The sequence below is a fragment of the Cetorhinus maximus genome, chromosome 26 (assembly GCF_964194155.1).
Source record: "Cetorhinus maximus chromosome 26, sCetMax3.hap1.1, whole genome shotgun sequence".
Taxonomy (NCBI): Eukaryota; Metazoa; Chordata; class Chondrichthyes; order Lamniformes; family Cetorhinidae; genus Cetorhinus; species Cetorhinus maximus.
The window spans coordinates 27,170,427-27,192,095 of NC_135904.1; positions in this window are offsets into that span (position 1 = coordinate 27,170,427).

Genomic DNA, 21,669 nt, shown 5'->3' on the forward strand with positions numbered 1-21,669 from the left:
AGGTTGATACTGACATAGTCTTTTGGATGAGCCATAGATAGATGTGGAAAATCCTATCGTTTATATCAAAAAGAGCAGGGGAATTCTATCTGATTACCTGCATATTTATCCTTCATCATACATAACTGAAACAAAACAGATTATCTGGACATTATCTCATTTCTGTTTGTGGGATCTTGCTGTGTTTCCTAAATTACACTTCCTACAACTACACTTCATTAACTGTAGAGCTCTAAGGGACATCCTGAGGTCTTGAAAGATACCAAATAAATGCAAGTCTGCCTTTTTACCTCAGGTGCTTTACTGGAGTGTCAGCCAACATTTTGTACTCAAGTCCCCTTTGTGGGATTTGATCCTACAACCTTGCTGAATAAGAGGTGAGAGTATCATCACTGAGCTATGATTAACACCGACCTAACATGCTAGAGTCCTCATTGAGCATGTCCAAGCTGTAAATGATTTCATTGTCTTCTGTGGGTTCTCTCATGACTGAGGTGTCTGATGCATGGACGCCCATAGAACTGACAGTTCATATTGACACCTATCTGCACACATCTAACTATAATATAGAATCTCACAAAACAGGCTATTCAACTCTTCAATTTATCTCCAGAATGAATCAAATTTATCTTCTAATTTACGACCAAATAACGATTTGGCACACGCTCATATTGTATGCAAACCACATCAATAATTCCATCTTCCAAGTTTGTTCTTTCCAAAATTATATTTTTATATTTTAAAGACAGTATTGTGTATCTGTTGTTAATTGAAGAACTCTAGCCATCAAACACAAGCCTTGTTTCCTGGTCTTGTAACATTCAAGTTACTAAGTTAGAAGAGATGAATGGCTTGTGAACATTGAACCATTTTCGAGAGACTACTCCACTAAATAAATGTGTCAAAAGAGAAGATCTTTGGACAAAGTGGAAACACCTGTGGATAAGATGTAACGAGTCATTTCAAGATTCATTTGACAATCCTGACCACTCCAAATGTGAATTGAAGAAATTTAGCTGGGCTGAAAACCATTTAATTAAGGCCTTGATAAGATCCAATAAAGGAGAAGCTGTGTATCCTTATACAGTATTGGTGGCTTGCCAAAAAGTCAACATTCAACACCAGGTGATGGCACAAACCTGACAATGACATGAGTGCCAACCAGCTGCTGATTGGCTTCCTTTCCTGTCCACTTAGTGAAAGACATCTCCTCATGAGGTACTCTGATGTAAATGAGCACAAACCAAACGCTGAGTCGTTGTTGTGTCTGCATCTGCGCTGGGCTGCATTTTGATAGTAATGTTCATGCCTTATCTTAATCCACTCGTTTAAATCACTAAACCTGTCTCTGGCCTGTTCAATTCTCTCTTGTGGGTTCACTCAGAGATTACCAGCTTTGTGAAGTTGGATTCAATTCCTGTCTCTAGCCACCCTCGGAGATTGGCTTCCCAAAACAAATGTGGCGTCACTAAATGACCAAAAACAGATGAAGATATTAAACCCCTCCTTCCAAACCTCATTTAATGATGCTGTCGAGTTGACATTGCAGACTCCACAACCACATTAATGATTTTTTTTTTGGCACTTACAGTGTTGAAGGAGTATTATTGCTAATGCATTGTGATAGAAAGCTATTCGTGATCTACCACAATCAAATCTGTTTCTCAGAAGTTGGGCATTATAGAATTATGTCTTCCCGCATTGTTGCTAGCAGTTTGGAAACATTGAAGCCAAGAAAACCTCCTCAGCAATTTTGAGAAAAGAGAAAATCCAGGTCATAAGTCACCCAAATATTTGAATGTCTGTACATCATATGAAGTATGATTTATACATATTTTCAAATTAAATAAGTGTTTTGCGAACAAACACTTCCCAAATTTGCCACAAGAAAAATAAATGGCAGAATTGATAGCAGAATTTCCTTCTGAATGGAATTTCATTTTAAAGGCAAGTTGCTCCCGTGCATATCATAAATTCTTAGAGGTTTTGTCCAAATTAGGATAATTGTATGACTACTTGTAATCTTTACTGGATGTTTTCACTTGCAGCAGGTTTTTGGGCACCCTGTCCAACAACTCCTTCCATGCGGAAAGCTACTGAGCATGTGCAAGGTGCTATGTTACAGTGATGTCACTCACTGAGAGGAGATGAGTGCGAAGCATCTCTGAGAGTAGCTCCAGCTATATCTTAGTCTTATTTAACCTTTGTAAAAAGTTAGCATGTAAATAAATGTTTTTGAACTAAAGACCATTGCTTCCAGGAAGATCTCTTCTAGAGTAAGAAACCAATGAATCCTGAGATTAACCCACAATAACAGGTGGTGGCAGCAGTGATTACATCTACAGAAGAACAGCAGAAAATGGCAGGAAACGCCTCAAATGATTCCCAGCAAGAGAGCTGAGCAGCGGCCGAAGGATTTCAAGGTTAACCCAGAAGCCTCACCGGAGACGACCAAATAGTTAGAACAGCCCAGCGACTGGCAAGACAAGCAGCACGAGTAAAACCAACTTTGAACCAGGGTGAGAAATGGCTACTACTTTGCCCCTACCAGAATCCTTTCAAAATAAAGAGGGCCACAGACAGGCTGAGCAATGGTAAGGTCAGCGAAGACATTTTACCCAGTAATGCAACGCTTTGAGTAAAGAAAGCAAAGATCAAATCAGCACTTTGTTATATGCAGTTGGAAGCATAGCAGACAATGTGCTGGCCAGACAGGGCGTGAACAAAGAGACAGCCTCCTACAAAGATGTTATCAGAGCCTTTGACTCAAACTTCAGTCTTTGCAAAAATATTATCAGAGGGTGAAATTTAATTGGTGCCGTAAAAAACAGAGTGAAGGGATTGACTCATTCATCAATGAATTGTACCACCTAGCCAACAATTGTGAGTATGGGACACTAAGAGACGGCCAGATTAAAGATAGAATAGTTGACATTTTAGATGAGAATCTCTCTGACTTCTTACAGTCTCGGGAAGATTTAAATTTAAGCAAAGCTGTACAATCGGTCAGACAAGCCAATGAGTAGAGGCAGAATAAAGCTTTTGTTAGAGATGCGAGGGAAATTCCCTACAAATAGCTCGATGAAGTCATTCAATTTGTGGGTTGTAAAACTGAAAGAATAGCAAGGTGGCAACCAGGGAAACACCCTGAAAAGGCACCAACTACCATTTTCCAATGTCCCCACTGTGACAGGAAGAAGGTGCACAGGTGGAAAGAATGCCCTTCCCAAATCGCAGAGTGCTATGGGAGGGCAAGTTAGGCCATTTAAAAGTGGTCTCCTCCAGGAAATCTGTATCTACCAGACAGAAGGAGAAGTCTATTAAATGGGCTTTGATTCAAGAAATTCAACACCTTGACAAACAGGAAAGCCCCTCTCTAGGAGAAATAAAGGAAAATAAAAACCTGTATTGGAGTATTGACATTGATGTAAATGGTCATCTAACTGAATTCCAGCTAGACACAGGGGCTGGTGTCTCAGCGTTATCTGACAGAGTCTCATGGCTGAATAAAGTGACATCACAACTGTCCTCTATTCAACTCCGAGGTCCAGGGTGGATCAAGTTAAATGTTCAAGGCCAGCTTGGTACAACACTAAAATACAAAAATAGAGACGTTTCTGAAACATGGGGCAGAATTTTGCCTTTGTTGGGTGGGCTCGGCGGAGGTGGGCAGGGCTGGTCGGGAAGCTGACTGCCGCCCACAATCGGGGCTGGAACGGAATTTCACGCTGGTGAGCCAATTAAGGCCTGCCCAGTGTGAAACGCAAATGGCAGTGCTCAGCACTGCCTGTGCAGTGAGGAGGAGGAGGGCGAGCAGGGTGAGTGCGAACTTGGTGCATGCACGCGAGTGTGCACTTGAAAATCTCCCTGAGGCACAGAGCTGCCTCAGGGAGATGAAGAGTTTTCCAAAAAAATAATAAAGGTATGAAAAATGTTATAAAACATGTCCCCTCATGTGAATCTGTCACATGAGTAGGGACATGTCATAATTGAAATTTTTAAAAGTTTCATTTTATTTTTATTTGATGTTGGAAACCCCATCCCGCCCATGGATGAGGTTTCCAAAAAATGCAAAGGTCGCTTGGCCTCTTCGCCTGTCCACCAACCATAAGGTTGGACGGGCAATGAGAAATTTAAGTTAATTGACACGTTAATGGCCTTAATAGGCCCTTTACTTGTCGATGGGTGTGCTGCCGATTCCTGCGCACACCCACTGGCCGAACTGTTGCGTGACTGTGCATTGACGTCAGGACGCTCGCCCGATGTCAACGCGACATGCTTCATGCTTGACCGTGTTGGGCGCACGCCCGCCTGCCAAGCTGAAAATTTTGCCCGTTGTACGTTATCAAGAATGCTTTTTGTTGAGCAGAAAAGCCTGTGTGGCTCTGAACTTACTTATAGCACTTGGTGAAGTCAGTGCAAAAACACAAGATAATGAATTTAGGAGGAAATTCTCCACACTTTTTAAAGGCTTAGGTAAGCTGAAGACCATGTATGACATTATACTCAAGATAGATGCTAAGCCTCTTTTTATTCACACCAAGTAAATTAGAGGTGATGCTGCAATAAGGGGTCATGTCACCAGTCACTAAACTAACCAGATGATGCTCTGGTATGGCCCCAAAGCCTAATGGCTCCATTCGAATCTGCATTGATCTAACAAGGCAGTGGAAAGAGAAATACATCCAATGGCATCGGTAGATGAGAACTTGGCCAAACTTACAAAAACCACAATCTTCACCAAACTTTACAGCAACAGTGGATTCTGGCAGTTACCATTGGATCAGGAGTCAAATATCCTACCTACTTTTGTTACGCCCTTTGGATGGTGCTGCTTTAACTGTCTGACATTTGGCATCCTGTCGGCCCCTGCAATATTCCAAAGGACAATGTCCAATATACTGCAGGGCATTGAAGGGATCATATGCCGCATGAATGACATCTTGATCTATGGGTTGACAAAACAGGAACACTACAAACAGGTCGGGAAGTCTTACTAACTCTGCAAGAGGCTGACTTGATGCTCAATGACAAATGTGAATTCTCTAGGCCCACGATAAAGTTCATAGAGCACTTTATACAAGCAGCTGGGATTGCCGCAGACTCACAGAAAACAAAGGCAATAAAGACATTCCCGTCACCTAGGAATATAACAGAGCTACAAATTAAGGTTTACGGGCATGGTCAACCAACTAGGTAAATTCCTGCCTCAGTTTGCCCAGATAAATGAACCCCTCAGACATATTTTATGATGGAACCAGACTGGACTGAACATCAGCAGCAGTCATTCAAACAAATCAGAATGATACTTAAATCCTCCTAGGTTCTAGCCCACGATGACCCTGAGCTCCCCACGATTGTGGCAATGGGACTGGGAGCAATGTTATATCAGGTTCAAAGTGATATCAAAAGAAGAGCTGTTTACTACGCATCCAGGTCATTGACCGAGTCTGAACAGCACTCGTAAAGAAAGCCCACGCAGTGACTTGGGCATGTGAGAAATTCTCTGATTACATACTGGGCCTGCAGCTTAACATTGAGACTGATCATAAGCCTTTAGTAACCCTGTTAAACACAAATGAAATGGCAAAGATGCCACCCAAGATTCAGCGATTCCAACTTAGATTCATGCGATATGACTCCACTACGAAGTATGTACAGGGTAAATATCAAACAACGGCCAGTACACTGTCCAGGATACCCGCCGCTTACTCAGTACAGGAAGATAAAACCTTCACAGCAGAAGTTGAAGCTTTCACAGCCTTGACTACCAAATACTTGCTGGCAACAGACCAGATGTTGCAAGATGAAGAGTGAATCCAGATTTGCTCATTTTGCCTGGATGGATGGCCAAGGTGCATTCCAAGCAATCCTATCTTCAGGAAATATTTCGAACAGCGTCACCACTTTAGCATCGTAGATGACCTTCTGATATATGATGGTGATACCACGACCTCTTTGTTGGAAGTCCTCCAGAAGATCCACCAAGGGCATCTTGGTCTTACCACACATTGAACCAGGGCACAGCAGTCAGCATGGTGGTCTGGGTTTTCACACTCTATTGAAGAGATGGTCTCCAACTGCATCATTTGCACCATTCAGACGGGAGCAGAAGGAGCCACTTCCCATCAAGGCCTTGGCGTGGATTTGTTCTACTATAAAGGGAAACTATTTCTTATGGTAATAGACTATTATTCCCACTGGATAGAGCTGCAAAACCTACATGGCCTCACCTCTGAAGCCGTTATTATCTGCAAGTGGCATTTTGGACATTGTCATCTCTGATAATGGGCCACAATTCACTAACGAGTGCTTCCAATCCTTCGCAGTGTCATATGGATTTGTGCATGCCACAAGTTCCCCAAAATACCCTCGGTTTAATGGGGAAGCTGAGGGGAAGGAGTATGCACTATAAAAACCCTCCTGAAGAAGAACGGTGGCTTTGGGCTTGCTCTGTTTAGTTATCGCTTCACACTGTTACATAATGGGTTTGCCCCATGCAAGCTTCTGATGGGCTGTAAGCTAAACATCCAACGTCCTTGCCCCATACCGTGCTATCAAATGTTCCGGTGGAAGACCATCATCGAGCTAGGAAGAAGGAAGAAGCCTACTGAGTGAGTCAAGCTCGTACGTTTAACTAGAGGCATAGGGCTCAAGACCTTCTGATTCTTGGAAGGGGATAGGGGGTACTGATCAGAGACCAGAACCGTGTGGCAATCGAGAAACTACAGCAACCGAGATCGTATCTGGTCAAGACACAGTCAGGCATCATTCGAAGGAACAGATCTGCCCTTATTTCAATGGACAGAAAATTATTAGCAGCTTGGGCAGAGTACCCTGAACCTCTGGGGGAGAATTCCCCCCCCTCTGTTTGAGGGGGGGGTTATGCGGGGGCAATCAGGGGCAGGCATGGACCTGATCGGCACCCCCGATCGGGTCCGCACCGCCATTTTACGAGGCCCGCCCAGCGGAGCACTCCCTGTGCAGGCGGTGGAGGGCTTCCCTGAGTCGGGGCCTGGTCTCCTGGTCTCTTTCACACATGCGTGCGAAAGAGTGCAGAAATCTCCCTGAGGCACAGAGCTGCCTCAGGGAGATTAGTTTAAGTTTTAAAATTTTGAAGACATGTCCCCTCATGTGACAGTGTCACATGAGCTGGGACATGTCGATGAACATTAATAAAAAAACGTATTAAAGTTATAAACACTTCATGAAACCTCATCCCGCCCGTGGATGAAGTTCCATGAAAAATGCAAATGCCACTCGGGCTCTTCGTCTGCCCGCCAACCTTGAGGTTGGACGGGCAGCTTAGTTTATTAGTTTAATTGGTATTTAAATTGCCTTAATAGGCCCTCGACAGTTCCGCCTACTCTGCTGCGTGCCCGCCGAACTGAAAATCTAAATGATGCTCGGTGATGTCAGGATGTCAGCCCAATGTCACCACGCGTTATTTTATGCCTCGGTGAGCAGGCCCCGTTCTCCGCTCGCCGAGCCGAAGATTCAGGCCCAAGAGAATGTCACACCTACAGAACCACAAATGAGGGAAACCAGAGGTGATAACCCCCACAAACTGACCTTAGAGCAACCGGATTCCCATCTACCTCAGAAGGAGCTCTGTACTCATTCAGGAAGACTGGTGAAACCGCTAAATCAACTTTCCTTTTAAGAGAAGAGACTTAGAGGGGAGAATGTGTGTATAATAGTATGGCGATAAAGACTTGGGGGGAAATGTAAAGGGTTAACTCTGATGATAGCTACTGAGCCTTTGTTTTTTCATGGGATGTGGACATCACTGTCAAGGCCAGTGTTTGTTGCCCATTCCTAATTGTCCTTGGACTGAAAAGTTCAGAGGGTAGTTAAGAGTCAACCGCACTGCTGCAGGGCTGGAGTCACCTAAATGCCAGGCTGAGTAAGAACAGCAGATTTCCTTCCCTAAAGGACATTAGTGAACCAGATGGGCTTTTACAACAATTGATGATCATTTCATGGCCACCATTACTGAGACTAACTTTTTAATTCCAGGTTTATTAATTGAATTTAAACTCTACCAGCTGCTATGGTAGAATTTGAGCCCATGCCCCAGACTATTAGCCTGGGCCTCTGGATTACTAAGCCAGGGACATTTCCACTATGCCACCATCTCCCTGCACGTGCATAAGGAGCTATGTCACAGTGATGTCACTCACTGAGAGGAGCTGAGCGTAGAGCATCTCAAAGAGTGGTTCCAGCTCTGTCTTGGCCTTATTTAACCTTTGTCACTAGTTAGCATATAAAGGAATGTTTTTGAATAAATGGCCATTGCCTTCAAGCAAGATCCCTTCTAGAGAAAGAAGCCAACGAAACCCATGATAAACCCACAATAACAGACCTAAGGTTCAATTTTCACAACCTCCCTATAAAGCGCCCCTTTGGTTTACTTATCTCGTAAACGTATATAAATTCAAACTATTGTACAAATATTGTAGCTAAAGCTAGTTATTAATCAGCATAGCATCCATTTTAAGGAATTACAAATAAGCACTGTACGTCATCATAATTATGATTTAGTAAGTATGTAGTCAAATCAACTTTAATGATGTTTGTACTGTAGTTAATAGTACTATTCATAGTAAAAAAAGGTTAATCCCCCAGTTCACTTTTTAAAGGCTTGCAGAATATTATCTTTTAATGACTGTAGAATAACATACAAAGTAAAGCTTCACTGTACAAAGGCACTTCTTTGAAGTTACATGTTGCCAGCAGGAACTTATTAGCAACCTAATGTGCATCAACCATTTCTATTTTTAAGATGCAGCTGGCATACACCCAATTGCTGGGCTCAGCCACTCCCATTTTGTCATTATAAGTAAAGCTGCCAAGATGAGAAATGGATATGAGGTGACTGATTATTAGGATTAATTGTCTTTTAACGGTGCAGTGAAGCAGGTAGGCCAAAGAGATTAAGCTGGGGATAATAAAGGGCAATATACTCATTGTTTTCCTTCAAATTTGCTTGCACATGTGAATTGCTCTCCAAGCTGGTATGTCTGTCAGTAATTGAAATATTGCGAAGCAAGTTTCCAGTTCCCTTTGTGAGGCCATCTTGAGTTTATGGTACTTGGTTTAAAAATCGATTGACTCAGATTTAATAATCCAAATTTTGTTATAATCGGCTTTTATTCCCCTGCACCTGCATCTTACTAACCTTACCTTCAACCTCAGTCGGTTTCATCCTGCTCTTCTGTCAAATGGAATTCACTATAATAACAACAAAACTTCAAGAGTTAAAAGCTGAAAGATTTATGACACTTCTGTTATCGCAATAATTATAAAATAATGTTGTGCGTCTGCACATAACGAAAGTGAACAGAATAAGGTCTTGTGTTAGAATAGTATCATCCATATTCCTGATAGTGCAACACCATAAGCGCAGCAGCAAATGATTATATTGTCGAGGGTCAAAGGTTCCATGACATCTTTAAATGGAAAATATAATTATTAAATAATACATTGCCATGCCATGGAAAGAAACAAAGCAATTACAGAACAAAGATGTGATAGGATTGTGCTAAGTACATTGCTGTTTGAGACACCTCAAAGATGGTGGTAATTGTGCTTACCTTTTATCGAGTGACGAAATGACTAACTAAATTTTTGGAGCCGATAATCATTGGCCATTGGTCTTCAACTTCTTATCATTCAAAACCAAGCAGACAAGGAAGAGGCAGGTCAGAAATGAACCCAAAAGCTTCTAATTATGCCAAACATACGTGTCAGCTGCCCAATTAATAAACTAACCAGAGGACAACTTGGTCTTTTTCTTTGTTATAATGATATCGACTTGAATCAAATGCATGGACAATATACTGCCTTTCCTATACTGGATGGCCTAGTAACAAAAATATTTAGGTTTTAGATAAATTTTCACCTTCCTGTGCACTGTTTCAAATGCAAAGCCGAGGCCTATTGAGCCTGCCCTCTATCACGTCATTAAAATAATATTTTGATGAGATAATATACTCTGTGGGCACTTTCAGTCAGTAAACAAAGTCAATAGGTGCATCTCAAGTAAATTACTCCAGTCGTTCTTCTAAAGTATTTATTTTATTTAAGTTGTACTCGGTTGAAAGGGAGGGAAATCCATTCCTTTATAAATTCAGCTTTGTCTTCCTCTGACAATATTTTTCTCCTCTGCATCTACTCAAAATATTAGCCTGGATATTCCACGACTGAGATGGAAGAGCGAGAGCACATGTGGAGAAATGAAATAAACAGTCACTGGGGCCATTCCTTTGGAGTCTGCATTGGTTTCCCTCCTGAGGTTAATAAGGGGTTCCAAAGAATTTCAGGGCCATTGAATCTAGTGGAGAACAGTTTCACAGGGATTGGCTGCCATTTTGTACGTCACTCAATGGCCCCATTCTTGATGCAATCTTGGCCTCAGCGCACATGCACACACTAGCACAGAGTTGATTGGCAATGCCAATTATAGCACTCGCCAGCTGTGGTCATCCAACTTAGCCCAGATCAACCTTCCGATCTGTACAGCACAGTAATATTGTTTGCCAACAATCACAGGAGCTGGTATAATCAGCTTTTAGAAATGATGTATCCCTGTTTTCAGAAATGGATTCATCCCATGTCTACACATACAACTTGTCACAGCTAGGAGTGGAGAATTGCCTGTATGAAAATGAAGGACCAATTTGCCGACTTTTACATGTAATTATATATCCTGTGTAAATTGTATATAGACAGCATATCTTTGCTTGCAAAAGCATGCAGGTGAGTAGACAAGGAATGTCATAGGTGTGATTTATTTGCTATGTTTCTTTGTTAAAGCCATACATAACAAATTAGCCCACATTATATATAGCTCATAATTTACTACATGGTATAATTTATACTGTTAAACATTGGCAAGAGAATTCAGGATCACTGGGAATTGCTGCAGATAAATGATATTTGAATGCAAAACTTCCTATTTCTTTGCAATGATTTCGTTCGCCAGAATATGGAACCCATGTTTACTGAGAGGCATATAAGGCTTGTCAGACACCTTGGGCAGAATTTTGCCCTTGATGGGCGGGCGGGCAGCCAATCGCCGCCGCTGAAACGGGCCCTGCCGCCATTTTAAGTGGGCGGGCCAATTAAGGCCTGCCCAGCGGGCTGCCTGACAGGAAGCGCTATGTGCTTCCTGTGCGGTGTGGGGAAGGGATTCCCCAACTGTCAGAGTGCGCTCTTTCACATATGCGCACAAAATAGCGCACTACTCCCTGAGACTAAGTGCTGTCTCAGGGAGAGCGCTGAAAGTTTTTGAAAGTTTAAAAATAGAAAAATTTTAAAATGATTAACACGTCCCCCTCATGTGACTATATCACACGAGATGGGACATGTTAATAAATTTCACAGAAACATTATTAAAGTTTCTTAAAACCGACATGAAACCTCATCCCGCCAGTGGATGAGGTTTCATGTATTATCAGAAGCCCGCTGGGGCTCCTGGCCTGCCCGCCAGCCTTAAGGTTGGACGGGCAGGGCCTTTAATTCATTTAACTACCCTGTCAATGGCTTCAATTGGCCATTGACAGTTCGGCGGGCGGACAGCTGATTTCGCTGACCCCCCACCTTCCTGAATATTTGAATGGGGCGAGATGACATCGGGGGTTCCCCCCGATATCATCCCACGTCATTTTCGCGTCGGCGAGCGGGCCCCGCCCCCAGCTCGCCAACGGAAAAATTCTGCCCCTTGAGATCCATTTTAATTTAACCCGCCCAATAGGAAACTTATTGGTTTTACACCTCACCCAATCTTACTTTCCATTTGAAGTCATGTTGGGCAGGGTGGGAAACCAGCTTGCACCCAACCCCATGCAGTTCCTGCCCAGCAACTTGGGCTATCATCACTCCCTTATTTCTGTTATCGCTCTGCAAAATAAGTCATTTTTATCTGTACTCAGACAGCTCATTCCTATCTCCACATTACACTTCAAATTTTTACCATCATATCTAACACTTATTATGTATTCTATTGAACGGTTTAAGTTATGATTGGCAACAAACCAACTTTTGTAAATGTGCTCAGCCATATAATATTCTTTGCAGACTAAATATCTTAAAACCAGTGCATTGGCGGTAAATTACTTTGAAATGCCCAAAGGCCATGAAAGGTGCTATTGAAATGCAATCTTTCATTCTTTCATCCATACTCATCCATTATTTGTTCATTTATGATTTTTTCATGTCCAGTACAGACACGAAGATACTACAATTTTTTTTAAAAATTGTACGTTTTAAAATGGACGCTGATGAACTGAAACTCCACCATATACATTTCTATTGTGCATTGTTAGCTATTGACCATGTGTTTGAAACTGGTTCTCTGATACTGAAATCCTTTTATCCCAGACTCAGAAGAGACCTGGGGCTGCCTGCAGAATAATACTGACAAGTCAACAGCTGCAGAGAAGGCCTGTGCCACCTTTTCCTTTTACAAACCAAGAGACTTAAAAGTTCTTTAAAAAGCCTCCCAGCCTGATTCTAATGCGCTGAGTTCACCTGCAAAGAAATTGGACCTTATGATATAACAGCCATGAGTGCCAGACCTCATGACCTGCTGAACTACTCTTCGAAATAATCCTGATATCTGATCCCCAGCCATTTGAATTTACCTGCATTACAACATAAAGCTTCCTCTTTCACAGGGCTCTCAAAGACACGTCAACTGTTAATTATTCTTTTAGTCTGATATTTGTGGAAGTGAACTGCTTTCTTTAATTTTATCTTTCTTGAATGTGTGATGTGTGACTGTGTAGCAGTGTATTTTGGGGTGAGTGTGTGAATAAATAATCCCCTTTGTTTAAACCCACAAAAGTCTGCTGCTGGTGCATTTTGAATTGTCCACACACGAATGGGGGTTTAGAAACAAACATTACCTTCTCAAATATAAATCACACTGATTACGGGCAGAAGGGAATTAGGGGTTTCAGTTTACCTCCCCTCCCCTGGCTGGGATTTTCCGGCCCGCCGTGGGTGGGACCCTCCGCAGGCGAGGCTGCACCCCAACCAGGAGTCCATTGACTTGCGGCTGGACCGGAAGATCGCAGCGGCGGGCGGGTGTGGAAAATCCCGCTCACTGTAACAATTTTTTTTTTTCTACAACTGTTTTGTATTTAGAAACAGTGGCAGTGATTTTAGCTCTAGGCATTCATGTAGAGCAGACACGATTGAATTCATTGCATTATACACCATGCCTAGTTTTCCTTTATACAAAAGTGCAAGGAAGGGGAATGAAAACAGAAAATGCTGGGAATGCTCAGTAGGTCAGACAGCATCTGTGAAGAGATAAACAGAGTTAACTTTTCAGGTCTGTGACAGTAAAATATAATCAAAAGACTGAAAGATAATCGGGTATAGGTCTTTAGAATTATGAAAGGGTTAGATAGGATAGATGTAGATCCTTGGGAGTCCAAATTAGGGTTCCATAAACATATGAGAGTCACTAATCAATCTAATAGTGAATTCAGGAGAGACTTCTTTACTTGGAGAGTGGTATAGAAGAGATTTGTTGCCATATGGAGTTTTTGCTGTCTTTATTCTTTCATAGGATACAGGTGTCCAGCATTTGTTGCCTATCCCTAATTGCCCTTGAACTCAGTGGCTTGCTCATCCATATCAGAAGGCATTTAAGAGTCAACCACATTGCTGTGGGTCTGGAGTCACATGTAGGCCAGACCAGGTGAGGACAGCAGATTTCCTTCCCTAAAGGACATTACTGAACCAGATCAATCTTTGTAACAATTGATGATGGCTTCATGGTCACTGGCTTTTCATATTCCAGATTTATTGACTGAATTTCACCAGCTGCCGAGATGGGATTTGAACCCACGTATCCAGAGAATCCACCTAAGCCACTCGATTACTAGGCTAGTGACATTACCGCTATGAAACTACCACTTTCTTCCCAAGAAAGTTAAGGCAGATAGCATAGAATCCTTTAAGGGGAGTCTAGGAAAGTGCATGAGGGAGAAAGGAAAAGAATATGCAGATAGGGTGAGTTGAGGCAGTGTGGGAGGTGGCTAGTTATGGATTACAAACACTGGTATGTGCTTGCTGGGTCAAATGACCTGTTTCTGTGCTGTAACTTCTATATATTTCAACGTAATTGTTTTAAAACTGTACTTAGAGTAACCCGTGTTGTTGAACTTCCAAGAAAGGAACTATTGCAAATTGTTATTCACTACCCACTCACCTTACTTAATAGAATCTCAAAATGTGATTTAGTGAGAAATTGAAATATAGGACAGGATTTTCCATTTTGCATCAGGACCCTAACATCAGGATCAAGTGTGGGTCGAAACCTCACAGCATGTCAGGAACAGTGATCCCACGTTAATTATTGCTGGATTGGCTAATTGCTGGCCAGAAGGTACAAATTATGGGTCCTCAAATCTGGAGGCCAATAGGAGGCCCTCCAGCAAGGAAGGAGCTGCAACCTGCCATTACAGGCCAGGGAGAGAGAGGACACTTCCATCTTGATGTGCCCTCCCAGCGCTTTTAATATATTTGAAACTTAAAATGGCCACAGCTGCCAGACCACCTTGTGGAGCCCCAGGCTGGATTGTGGCTGCAGCTTTAGCCAGGTGGGTAGTGGGGAGCTGCCTCAAAGTGATCCAGGAGCGCTGTCACTGCTCCCCCCCAGCCCCCATCACCACTGTCCCCCCTCACCGATCTGCTGCCAGGAAGCTGCCTCCAGGCAGCTGTCATGATCCTGATGCTACTAGAATATTCAAGTCAGCCTCTGATCAATGGCATTTAATTGGCCTTTTAATTGACTTAAGGAGCTGTACACCACTTGTGAGTGGGTAGCCATTCCTCACCCAACTTGGCCTCTGGTAAAATGATTAGGAGTCAGTGTCGTATATTGAAAATTGCATTGTGTCCACTTCGGGCTACCATTCACACGTATAACAGCAGAAAGGATCTAGAAGGAGAATAAAGGAATCTATGGTTTCACAGCATATACAGTTCAGACTCTGAATGCTTATTACTGGATCTTCCTGTTTCTCCCAAAGAATTTCACAACGGTGATGTAGATGGTGAGGAAATGGGAAGAATTTCTTCCTTTGGACGATTTTCATCTACTTTCTGCAGACAGCATTTTAAGTGGGAATACATTGAGGCTGAAGCCTGCTGTTAGACACCCACGAGGCACCCCAGCTCAGGATTAGCAACAGGAAGGGCTGCACACACTGATCTTGGAAAAAATAATCCTCCAATCAAAAAATAATCTCAGCTCATTACAGAGAAGCCTTTTCTTTGAAAGGAACTTGACCCCTGATCCGATCAAGGCACTATCGCTGCACTGCAGATTAAGATGTTATTGTCTATGCCCAATCTGCCATATTTTAACATGCACTCAGACCCATCATCTGTGTTCGCACTTTGGCAAAAGTGGCTGCAAAGTTTTGAAGGTCCAATGGCAGGTTTTGCAATCACGGATAACAAAAGCGAAAAAAAAGCTTTATTTCTCTACTATGGAGGTGAAGAATTGGAAAATACTTTTGAGACACTTATACATGAGCAGAACAACTAGGACTCAGCAAAAAGTGCACTAACAACCTATATCACTCCCAAGAAAAATGCAATATATGAAACAATTGTCTTTTGACATACTGAGTAAGAAGCAAACAAGACAACTGATCAATACAGCATGCAATTGAGGCAACTAGCAACCTAACGTGACTTTGGTGATGTTGAACATGTTGAACAGGAAATCAAAACACAACTAATTGAAGGTTGTCTCTCTAGTCAACTACATCGCAAAACATTCGAGAAAGACAGAAAGCTGTCAGAGCTGCAGGAGTCAGCAAGATCACTATCGCTTTCAGAACCCAGAGTTACTGAAGTTGAGCCTGCCAACAGTAACTATTGCATTCCAAATTCAGCTCCCGTGAACACTGTTCATCACTCACGTGCCTGGAAACCACCTGCAGAGCAAAAAAAGTAGTTTCACAAACAGATTTGCGACTTGCCCAGAGAATGTTTCCATTGTGGCAGTGCATACCCATGCTGGACAGAATGTCCTGCTGCTGGCAAACAGCGTAAAGCCTGTGGAAAACTCAAGCACTTTGCTTGCATTTGTCACTCATCAGTAAAATCAACTGCTCAGACCAAAATCACCTGAAGGGTGCCACATGAGCATAAGACAGCAAAAGGGTGAGACAATGTAGCCAGTGTAGAGGTGGGGGTGATCCTGAATATACTTTTGCTCTCTCTTTCAGATATGGATGAAGTTTCCTAAAAAGTGCAAAGGCCGCTTGGCCTTTTCGCCTGCCTGCTAACTGTAAGTTTGGAAGGGCAGCGAAAAAGAACATTTAATTGGACCTTATTAGGCCTGTTAATTGTCGGTGGGCGCGCTGCTGACTCCCGCACGCGCCCACCGGCCAAAATATCACGCGAGTGCGCGATGATGTCGGGACGCTCACTCAACATCATCGCGTGTCATTTTACACTCGAGCGGGTCAGGCGCGCGCACACCCGCACAGCCAAAAATCCTGCCCCGGGAGAATGTGACTTATGTCACAATTTCCAAAGAGCAAAAGATCAAAATGTGATTACGGTCACATATATGATTCCAATGCATACCAACAACATTCTCCAACTGTATGCTGATCACTTTACCGGTATTAGCAAACTGAAAGGCGTTACATGCAAGCTGCGTGTAGACCCTAATGTGCCCCCATGCATCAACGGCCACGAATACCATTTCATGTCAGAAAACAGGCAGAGATGGAACTACAGCACCGACTTGACCTTGACATTTTTGAGTAAGTTGGGGATGAGCCTACTCCTTGGGTCTCACCCATACAAGTTGTTAAAAAACCCAAGGGCTGGAAGCAGATTAGAATTAGCATTGATATTTGGTCACCAAACCAAACCATACAATGAGAAAGACACTTGACACTGACGATCGACGATATCATAGAGAAAGTGAATGGTGTTAAATACTTTGCTAAACTTGACCTCAACGCAAGCTGCCATCAAATTGAGCTTGCAGAAGGATTAAGCTAATTTACAGTATTCTCCACTCACGCTGGGGCTTTTGTGATACAAGAGGTTCAACTTTGGAGTCAGTTCAGCAACTGAGGTATTTCATCACATGATTCAATTTGCACGTCAAAGACTTGAAGGCACGCCGAACATCAGTGATGACATTCCAATCTACAGCCGCACTGAAAGTGAACTCGAGACATGCCTACAAGCATGCTTACAATATCTTAGAAAATGTAACCTCACCTTGAACAAAGATGAGTGCCTGTTCAATGAAAGCAGAATTGAATTCTTCCATCATGTGCTCAGTGGTGAAGGAGGATTACCTAATCCATGGAAAGTTGAAGCCGTTGCAAACGCTACAGATCCCACAAATGGGCAGGAAGTCCGGAGTTTGCTAGGAATCATCATGGACTGTAGTCACTTCATTCCTGACCTCACTATGTAATCTACCCACCCATGTGATCTGAAAAAAGAGACTGCAAAGTGAGAGTGGCTTACATCACACAAACTGGCTGTACACCAGAGCAAACTACAGTTATCAGTAAGTTGCACAAATGCCTATTTCGACCTTGAGAAAGCCACCCAGCTAGTCATGGATGCAAACCCAGATGGCTTGGGTGCAGTTCTTGTGCAGAAAGACAAGGCAGGTAACCCATCAGTCACTGTGATGGCAAGCAGATCGCTAACGCCCATAGAATAATGTTATTCACAAACAGAGAGGGAACAAGTCAGATGGGAGATCTTAAACTTACATCGCTACTTGTATAGAAGGGAGTTTGAATTACTAGTAAGCTTGTTGAACAATCCACATAGTAAACCACCAATTCAGATAAAGGCTGGAATTTTCCAGCTCCTCATGCCAGCTGGACATTCTGGTCCTGCCAATGTGAATGCAGATTTTAATGGCCTACTGGCCCCATCAGGGAAGAACCTGCTGTGGTGGGGCGCTGGAAAATTCTGGCCAAAGTGTTGGGTACGCAAACTACAACATTGTGAGTTCCATGTTGAGTATCAGACAGGCAAGCTTGATACAGCAGACTGTTTCATGACATACGTTGCCAACAGTCAATCCTACTAGTCGTGAAGAAAAGGTTGCCGAACAACATCTTAACTGGGTAAGCCTAACTGCAATACCAAAGTTGCTAAAATTAGCTGACATCAAAGTAGCAATAAAACAAAATGGGATGAGGTTTTGCAATTTTGTAGAACAGCTATGGATTCACAAAACTGGAAGGTGTGATCGAGAGTGCATCTACAACAAAGTTGCTCACATGCTACAAAGTCTTCACGATGTTTGAAATAAGCTCAACATTAAAACCAAATCTGATCTTGTGTTACACAACAACTGTATTGTCATTCCACACTCATCGCTACAACACATGAAGGTCACCAGGCAATTGTCAAAACCAAACAGCTCCTTAGGGAAAAGGTATGCTCCCAGGAATGGACCATGTGGTAGAACATCAAACCAGTCAGGATTTGCCAAGTCCAGCAAACACAATGTCAAATCTTCATGGTCCTTTCAAGATGTCTGATTTAGCTCCAGCACCATGGATTGAATTTTCGGATTTGCCCACTGGTGAACACTTGCTTATTGTCACTGATGACTACAGTGGATTCCCAGTCATAGAGACAGTTGTGTCAACTTCAATGAAAGCAATCATCCCAAAACTTGACCAGATTTTTGCTTGTTTGGTGTCCCTCAAATGGGGCAAAGTAACAACGGACTCCTATTCAACAGTGATGAGTCCAGTAAATTTGCAAACTTCCTGGGCCTGACTGACTGAAAAAAATCACACTCCCTTGGCCAAGAGCTATTGGAGAAGTCAAGAGATTTATGTGTACCTTGAAAAAAGTGATACGTGCAGTTACAGCTGAGACCTAGTCATGGAAGCAAGAGTTGTATCGCTTTCTTCGCAATTACAGAGCGACTCCTCAATCGACTAGTCACTGGAAAGCCTCCAGCTATACTCACCTTTGCACAGCTTATGTGCACATGTCTTCCTGAGCTACTCCACTAATGATCAACACGTATGCAAACACAATTGAGAACAGAAGGATCGAATGAATGTAAATGCAGAGTGAAACATGAAATTCAGAGTTACATCACTAAAGCCAGGAGATAAAGTGCTTGTGAAACATGATAGTCATGTTGGAAAGCAAACAACCCCTAATGACATCCAACTATTTGTTGTGACCAACACCACAGGATCAATGGTCATTGCTAAGCATGGTTTGCAAATCATCACTTGAAACTTGCATTCTTCAAAGCACTGGAAATAGGGTTTTTGAATATTTTTAAGGCAGAGGTGGATAGATTCTTGGTAAGCAAGGGGGTGTTAGGTTATCGGGGGTAGATGGGATGCAGATTTCAGGTTACTATCAGATCAGCCATGATCTTATTAAATGGCAGAGCAGGCTCAAGGGGCTGAATGGCCTACTTCTGCTCCTTGTTTGTATGCTCATTCATCAGCAAAGGATCCGATTTAGATATAGACATCTCAGATAATACAAGTTAAATGAGACTAAACCAGACATCAGATGATATCCTACTTGTAAGATGTTCACCAGACTTCAGTGACTTTTAAAGTGAACTATTTTCAAATCTTTCATCTCATTGTTGGCATTGTTAAATTAATAGAAAAATTAGAGTATGTAATAGTGTTACTGGTAAAGTTGAATGTTCACAATGGACAGAATTTAGCCCTTGTCGGGCAGGCTCGGCGGGGGCGGGTGGGGGCAGTCAGGAAGTTGATCGACGAGCAGCAGCCGCGGGGGGCGGGGGAGGAGTGCGAGCAGGGCGAGTGTGAATTTCATGCATGTGTGCAAGTGAGCGCTTAAGAATCTACCTGAGGCACAGAGCTGCCTCAGGGCGATGAAAAGTTTTTTTTAAAAAATAAAGATATGAGAAATGTTATAAAACATGTCCCCTCATGTGACTCTGTCACATGAGTAGGTACATGTTATAAGTGAGATTTAACAAGTTTTATTTTATTTTTATTTGATGTTGGAAACCTCATCCTACCAATGGTGCCCGCCCGCCAAGGTAAAAATTTTGCCCATTATTCTTACGTTTATTGTTTACACTTTTGGAAACAAGCCATTGAAGTATGCTATGTCTCTCATTTACTAGGAAGGGGAAGGAGATGGTATATTGAAAATTGCATTGTACATTTTGTCTGTTTAGGGCTACCATACACACACGTACTAGCAGAGTGAGTCTAGAAGGAGAATAAAGGAGACCATGCTTTAGCAGTATGTGCAGTTCTGATTCTGAATGTTTCTCACTGAATCTTATTGTTTCTTCTGGACTGTGGGAAGGAACCAGCACAGCGGGTGATGGGAAATCCTGTGGCCCCAACTCAGTTCCTGCCCCTACGTTGGGGCAAAAATACTTCCCATAAGAACCCACATTCATCACAATTATACTTTCATTGTCTATTTTCAGGATTTGCAACAGTTTTATGATTTTCAGCAAAGCAAGGGAATGGCATTTGACAAAACAAAACCGTGTTACTAATGCAATTTTATGGAAGATTTTATTGACTTTATAGAGCTGATATACATGTGACTGTGCCTAAAATTAAGGTGGCAGTGGTACTAAAATCAGTTGGGAAACCAAAATGCTAACTTACTGCTTGCTGTTCTTTGATTTTCAGACAGATCTTGATCCAAATTATTAACATTATTAACAATTGTTGTTATTATTTATTGAATGCTGAGTTTCATTGTACATTGATAATGAATCAAAACATTAGGCTTTAGTATGTAGATCGCCAAGTTAATCAATAATAGGGAAGTCCTGAGTAAAATGAACCAATATCGCTAAGTTCATATGTCAAATATCAGTACTATTTGTGTGCTCAACTAATCAAGATCCAGCTGAAATAGGCTGTAATGTTTGCACACCCCAAATCCTGTAGCCTGACGATGTATTACAGCAGAATTCCATACTAGTGAAATGTTACGTTTGTCACTGACTACCTCACAGGTGCCAGAAGAAAGAAGACGGTTATGAAAGGTGAAACATTGGGTGGCACTTAATGCCCTCCCCCAAGACCAGTTTGAAGTGGGGGAGGGCATTTAATGGGCCGAGAGAATGCGGGATGGGGAGCCTTCCGCCTTCTCACCTCTGTCTCGATTAAGTCGAGGGTATGAAGCCTTGTGGACAGCCTTCCCATCCCGTTGCCAATTGAGGCTCTTAAGTAGACAATTAATGCCCACTTAAAAGCCTCATTCCACCGCCACTGGTATTGAACCAGTTAGTTTTGCTCGTGCGCTTTCTTCTGAACCCCCTGCACTGACCCCCCCCCACCCACCACGACCCCACCCCCCCCAACACTCCCCGCGCCCCCCCACCCCCCCCCACCCCCCCCCCCCCCCCCCGCCCCACACCCCCCCCACCCCCCCAACACAGCCAGCCCCCATCCTACCCTCACTCACCTGTGGCCTGGGCCTCTCACTGATCCTGGGCTCTGGTGGGTGCATTGCCGACAGCTGCCACCACTCCTGGTGGCGCTGCCTAGGGAAGAAGGCCCACTGCTGTCCACTTACTGCGGCAGGCCTCCCCCAAAGGAAGTGATGCAGGGATCTCATTGGCTCCTGAGCCAGCAGGCGAGGCCTCCGTGGCCTGAATTG